A 7,009-nucleotide genomic window follows, 5' to 3' on the forward strand; every position below is an offset into this window, starting at 1 on the left:
AACTCCGATCCAGCCGAGTGTTGAGGGAGAGTTTCGTCAGCACGACGGCGTGGTGACGATGATGATGTTCTACCGACGCAGGGCTTCGCCTAAGCACCGCTACGATATTATCGAGGTGTAATATGGTGGAGGGGGGCACCGCACACGGGTAAGAGATCAATAGATCAATTGTTGTGTCTGTGGGGTGCCCCCTGCCCCCGTATATAAAGGAGCAAGGGGGAGGCCGGCCGGCCCTTGTTGGCGCGCCAGGAGGAGGAGTCCTCCTCCTAGTAGGAGTAGGACTCCCTTCTTTCCTACTCCTACTAGGAGGGGGCAAAGGAAGGGGGAGAGGGAGAAGGAAAGGGGGGCGCCGCCCCCCCTCTCCTAGTCCAATTCGGACCAGAGGGGGAGGGGGCGCGCGGCCCCTCCTGGCTGCCCCTCTCTCTCCACTAAGGCCCATAAGGCCCATTACTTCTCCCGGGGGGGTTCCGGTAACCCTCCGGCACTCCGGTTTTCTCCGAAATCACCCGGAACATTTCTGGTGTCCGAATATAGTCGTCCAATATATCAATCTTTATGTCTCGACCATTTCGAGACTCCTCGTCATGTCCGTGATCACATCCGGGACTCCGAACAACCTTCGGTACATCAAAATATATAAACTCATAATATAACTGTCGTCGTAACGTTAAGCATGCGGACCCTACGGGTTCGAGAACTATGTAGACATGACCGAGACATGTCTCCGGTCAATAACCAATAGCGGAACCTGGATGCTCATATTGGCTCCCACATATTCTACGAAGATCTTTATCGGTCAGACCGCATAACAACATACGTTGTTTCCTTTGTCATCGGTATGTTACTTGCCCGAGATTCGATCGTCGGTATCTCAATACCTAGTTCAATCTCGTTACCGGCAAGTCTCTTTACTCGTTCCGTAATACATCATCTTGCAACAAACTCTTTAGTTGCAATGCTTGCAAGGCTTAAGTGATGTGCATTACCGAGAGGGCCTAGAGATACCTCTCCGACAATCGGAGTGACAAATCCTAATCTCGAAATATGCCAACCCAACAAGTACCTTCGGAGACACCTGTAGAGCACCTTTATAATCACCCAGTTACATTGTGACGTTTGGTAGCACACAAAGTGTTCCTCCGGTAAACGGGAGTTGCATAATCTCATAGTCATAGGAACATGTATAAGTCATGAAGAAAGCAATAGCAACATACTAAACGATCAAGTGCTAAGCTAACGGAATGGGTCAAGTCAATCACATCATTCTCCTAATAATTTGATCCCGTTAATCAAATGACAACTCATGTCTATGGCTAGGAAACATAACCATCTTTGATCAACGAGCTAGTCAAGTAGAGGCATACTAGTGACACTCTGTTTGTCTATGTATTCACACAAGTATTATGTTTCCGGTTAATACAATTCTAGCATGAATAATAAACATTTATCATGAAATAAGGAAATAAATAATAACTTTATTATTGCCTCTAGGGCATATTTCCTTCATCTGCTTGCACGGTATTCATCCCACAGAAGACACTAGTTGAACGCTTCTTCTTGATACTAGATGTTCCTAGTAACTCGCGATGCACAAGGTTTCTCCTCATATACTATTTCACCTTAGCTAGAGGTCCGTTGCCCCCCTGAATTTCAATTTCTGGCTAGTTGATTCCCAATTAACGGAAGCATTCCCCGGCGTAACAGGCGCTAGTACACCTATTACGCCGGGGAAGCAGCGCCTTGGTGTTTATCTTAGGGGCGTGTGCGGCCTAGAGCTACTGGCGCCCGATCTGGAGGTCGGCCGGGATTAAAGGGATGGCCTGGGGGCGGTGCCAAGCACGGCGGTGGTGTGAGGTCGATGGGAGGGCGGGGCGGCGGAGGCAGGGGTCTGGGCCGGTGGTCGCTGGCGGTTCGAGAAAGATCGTCAACAGTGACTGGCGGGAGGTAGACGAAGGCCATCTGCCCGTTCCTTATAGATCGGACGGTTCATTAAAAAAATCGACTGACCTATTTATTTTCCGTCGACTGTTATCTTAGATATGACCACATGTGGTGGTGTGCTGGAGGAGTACCTGCATTTCCTGTGCTCATATATTACAAAATCATACGGAGTAGAATCTAATTTTGTTTGCCATGCAATGTTGTAGAGCTATCATATGTCTCCTGTCATTTATTTTTCAGCCACCTGCTATCTGCTACTTTTACGGTGCACTAGTTCTGCACACACTTCGCCCTTATTCTCACTATTGTGTTTTTATGCAAGGGTATTTCAGACTCTGCTGCCATGAGAGAAGCCAAAAATAAAAGAGAGAAGTCGCTCTAGCTTCGTATGCGGGTAGGCAAGACACGTTACAGCGCTATAAAGGGTGCAGTGTCAGCAGATGGAGACGGTAAACGTAGCTCTGGAGTTGATGACCTCGCTCGCAATGAACCACCATCCCAGGTGCTTGCTTTAACTTTGCGGTGTCATATGTGGTTGCATGTTCCATATGGTGTCTAGCTTGTATTCGAAAGGCCGAAGTCAGTAACATAAGGAAAGATATTTTTTTACATGAACCACCATCCCGTGAGCACCAGAAGACAAATAGCTAGTCAGGGCACTGGCCGAGCCAGTGACAAGCCCAGCAAAGATAGGCATCACCTGGAAGCCAACTAAAAAGCTGCGATGGTGGCGAAGCAGCCCGCCTCCCACCAGGCTCTCAGGTCCTAGATGATCATGCTCACCACTCCAGCCGGATGTCTAGCTTGTATTGCTTCCAATTTGGTTAAATTGCATCTGCTTAGCTTACACATTATACCTTTGAATATGACATACCTTTCTATTTTTTGGTACATACTAGTACATCTGTGTATTAACCACGTTCTTACATCAAACTAATGTTCTTGTGTATCCCTCATCAATCACTTATGATGAGGCAGGCAGGCAAGGGGACTACTCCTCATTTAAAGAATGCAGCGTCAGCCTCCCGTCATGATTCTCAAGAAATAGAAATGCTAGATGAAGATAGTGAACGTAGCTCTGTAGTTGATTACAGCATTTCCCCTACACTAGCATCGCATGTGCTTGCTCTAAGTTGGCAGCGTGATATGTGGTTGCATGTTGCATATGGTGTCTAGATTGTAATTCTTCCAATCTGGTTAAACTGCATGTGCTAGTCTGCTTAGCTTATACATTATACCTGTTAATGTGACATGCCTTCCTGTATTTAGTACATAGTACATCTGTCTATTAAGCATGTCCTTACATAAAACTATTGTTTTTTTTGTATCCCGCATCAATCAACATGACGAGACACCTTTAGTATATGCAGTGCGATATTAGTTGCATCTTTCATATGATTTATAGCATGCGCTGCTTCTAAATTGTTGAAATTCCATTTATGATGGGACGCTTTTAACTTGGCAGAGTCATATTGGTTGCATCTTTCATGTGGTGTCTAGCTTGCATTGCTTCTTATTTGTTGGAATGGTTTCTGCTTAGTTTACACAAACAGTTGTGAACATGCCATGCCGTCCTGTTTTTCGTACATATTCCATCCTGGTATCATGTGTTTGCCTTACATCAAAGTAGTGATTGTCAGTATCATGCATGAATGAGTTCTGAAGAGAGAATTTTATTGCTTTTTCTTGTCGGTTTTACTTGACAATTCAAAATCAATAAAGCGGAAGGAAGTTAGCAAGGCAGCGGATAAAGGTGCTCCTTCCGAACGGAGGGCCTCTACAGTTTCTACTCCTCCACACCCCCAAGATGATTTCCAAGACAACACATGCATAGACACTCAACAAAGTTGTGTTTATGATGAGCACGTCTCCCCTAGTGCAGCATCACCGGTGCTCCCTCTAACTTGGCACTGTTATATGTGGTTGCATGTTATGTGTGATGTCTAGCTTGTATTGCTTCTAATTTTGTTGAATTCCATCTGCTTACTTTACACATTATACTTGAATAAGACACGTGTTCCTGTTTCTAGAACATACAATATCTGTCTATCACACCATGTTCTTACATCAAATTAGTACTGTTGTGTAACCTGCAACAATCATTTATCATAAGACACGTTTGACTTCGGAGTGTGATATAGGTTACATCTCACATTCTTTTCTAGCTTGTACTACTAATTTGTTGAAATGGCACTTATGACGAGACAGTTTTAACTTGGTAGAGTGATATTCGTTGCATCTTTCATATGGTGTCTAGATTTCATTGCTTCTAACTTGTTGAAATGCCTGTTGGAAATATGCCCTAGAGGCAATAATAAATTGGTTATTATTATATTTCCTTGTTCATGATAATCGTTTATTATCCATGCTAGAATTTTATTGATAGGAAACTCAGATACATGTGTGGATACATAGACAACACCATGTCCCTAGTAAGCCTCTAGTTGACTAGCTCGTTGATCAATAGATGGTTACGGTTTCCTAACCATGGACATTGGATGTCGTTGATAACGGGATCACATCATTAGGAGAATGATGTGATGGACAAGACCCAATCCTAAGCATAGCACAAAAGATCGTGTAGTTCGTTTGCTAAAGCTTTTCCAATGTCAAGTATCATTTCCTTAGACCATGAGATCGTGCAACTCCCGGATACCGTAGGAGTGCTTTGGGTGTACCAAACGTCACAACGTAACTGGGTGACTATAAAGGTACACTACGGGTATCTCCGAAAGTGTCTGTTGGGTTGGCACGGATCGAGACTGGGATTTGTCACTCCGTATGACGGAGAGGTATCTCTGGGCCCACTCAGTAATGCATCATCATAATGAGCTCAATGTGACTAAGGAGTTAGCCACGGGATCATGCATTACGGTACGAGTAAAGTGACTTGCCGGTAACGAGATTGAACAAGGTATTGGGATACCGACGATCGAATCTCGGGCAAGTAACGTACCGACTGACAAAGGGAATTGTATACGGGATTGATTGAATCCTTGACTTCGTGGTTCATCCGATGAGATCATCGTGGAACATGTGGGAGCCAACATGGGTATCCAGATCCCGCTGTTGGTTATTGACCGGAGAGGCGTCTCGGTCATGTCTGCATGTCTCCCGAACCCGTAGGGTCTACACACTTAAGGTTCGGTGACACTAGGGTTGTAGAGATATTAGTATGCGGAAACCCGAAAGTTGTTCGGAGTCCCGGATGAGATCCCGGACGTCACGAGGAGTTCCGGAATGGTCCGGAGGTGAAGAATTATATATAGGAAGTCAAGTTTCGGCCACCGGGAAAGTTTCGGGGGTCACCGGTATTGTACCGGGACCACCGGAAGGGTCCCGGGGGTCCACCGGGTGGGGCCACCTATCCCGGAGGGCCCCATGGGCTGAAGTGGGAAGGGAACCATCCCCTAGTGGGCTGGGGCGCCCCCCATGGGCCTCCTCCTGCGCCTAGGGTTGGAAACCCTAGGGGTGGGGAGCGCCCCACCTGACTTCGGGGGAAGTTTCCCCCCTGGCCGCCGCCCCCCCCTTGTAGATGGGATCCAGGGCCGGCGCCCCCCCCCAGGGGGGCCTATATATAGTGGGGGGAGGGAGGGCAGCAGCACCACAGCCCCTGGCGCCTCCCTCTCCCCCTGCAACACCTCTCCCTCTCGCAGAAGCTTGGCGAAGCCCTGCCGAGATCCCCGCTACTTCCACCACTACGCCGTCGTGCTGCTGGATCTCCATCAACCTCTCCTTCCCCCTTGCTGGATCAAGAAGGAGGAGACGTCGCTGCTCCGTACGTGTGTTGAACGCGGAGGTGCCGTCCGCTCGGCACTCGGTCATCGGTGATTTGGATCACGGCGAGTACGACTCCATCAACCCCGTCCATTGGAACGCTTCCGCTCGCGATCTACAAGGGTATGTAGATGCACTCCTTTCCCCTCGTTGCTAGTATACTCCATAGATGGATCTTGGTGATGCGTAGGAAATTTTAAAATTCTGCTACGATCTCCAACAGTGGCATCATGAGCCAGGCCTATGCGTAGTTACTATGCACGAGTAGTACACAAAGCAGTTGTGGGCGTAGATGTTGCCAATTCTTCTTGCCGCTACTAGTCTTATCTTGTTTCGGCGGTATTGTGGGATGAAGCGGCCCGGACCGACCTTACACGTACACTCACGTGAGACAGGTTCCACCGACTGACATGCACTAGTTGCATAAGGTGGCTAGCGGGTGTCTGTCTCTCCCACTTGAGTCGGATCGGATTCGATGAAAAGGGTCCTTATGAAGGGTAAATAGAAATTGGCATATCACGTTGTGGCTTTTGCGTAGGTAAGAAACGTTCTTGCTAGAAACCCATAGCAGCCACGTAAAACATGCAACAACAATTAGAGGACGTCTAACTTGTTTTTGCAGGGTATGCTATGTGATGTGATATGGCCAAAAGGATGTGATGAATGATATATGTGATGTATGAGATTGATCATGTTCTTGTAATAGGAATCACGACTTGCATGTCGACGAGTATGACAACCGGTAGGAACCATAGGAGTTGTCTTTTTTTTGTATGACCTGCGTGTCATTGAATAACGCCATGTAAATTACTTTACTTTATTGCTAAGCGCGTTAGCCATAGAAGTAGAAGTAATCGTTGGCGTGACAACTTCATGAAGACACAATGATGGAGATCATGATGATGGAGATCATGGTGTCATGCCGGTGACAAAGATGATCATGGTGCCCCGAAGATGGAGATCAAAGGAGCAAAATGATATTGGCCATATCATGTCACTATTTGATTGCATGTGATGTTTATCATGTTTTCCATCTTATTTGCTTAGAACGACGGTAGTAAGTAAGATGATCCCTCACTAAAATTTCAAGAGACGTGTTCCCCCTAGCTGTGCACCATTGCGAAGGTTCGTTGTTTCGAAGCACCACGTGATGATCGGGTGTGATAGATTCTAACGTTCGAATACAACGGGTGTTGACGAGCCTAGCATGTACAGACATGGCCTCGGAACACATGCGAAACACTTAGGTTGACTTGACGAGCCTAGCATGTACAGACATGGCCTCGGAACA

The sequence above is a fragment of the Aegilops tauschii genome, chromosome 5 (genome assembly GCF_002575655.3).
Source record: "Aegilops tauschii subsp. strangulata cultivar AL8/78 chromosome 5, Aet v6.0, whole genome shotgun sequence".
Taxonomy (NCBI): Eukaryota; Viridiplantae; Streptophyta; class Magnoliopsida; order Poales; family Poaceae; genus Aegilops; species Aegilops tauschii.